The following is a 453-nucleotide window of genomic DNA, read 5'->3' as shown; positions in this document are numbered from 1 at the left end:
GGATATGCCGAACGGATGATGCGAACACTTAACAATTCACTGGCTGTCCTTAGTCGAACCGAGCCGGAGAACTGGTCGCTCTACGTGCCGGGCTTAAACTTCGCATACAATTGTACAGAGCATGAAGCCACGCAAATAAGTTTCGGTCAAAAAAAGAATAAGTTTCGGTATAAGGAGCTACGTTGTGTCCTCGCACAGCGGGGTGGCGGGGCTAGGAATGCGAATTGACTCGCTGCCGCACCAGATAAAACCTGATAGTACAGCAGTCTGTAGGTTGGAGGGGTCCGATACCCCCCAAAAAGTAAGAAGCAAGGTTACAAATTGCTGTGTTAGGTCGCCCACACACACGTTAGGCATGCTGCGAAAGGCCGAATTGACGCACCGGATCTCGATGGGGGCAAGCTTTCTGCCGGAATCGGACCGACGCGCTAACGAAGCGAACGCTCTACACGT

The sequence above is a fragment of the Gregarina niphandrodes genome (assembly GCF_000223845.1).
Source record: "Gregarina niphandrodes unplaced genomic scaffold scaffold00105, whole genome shotgun sequence".
Lineage (NCBI taxonomy): Eukaryota > Apicomplexa > Conoidasida > Eugregarinorida > Gregarinidae > Gregarina > Gregarina niphandrodes.
Note: the sequence above shows the minus strand (reverse complement) of the source record.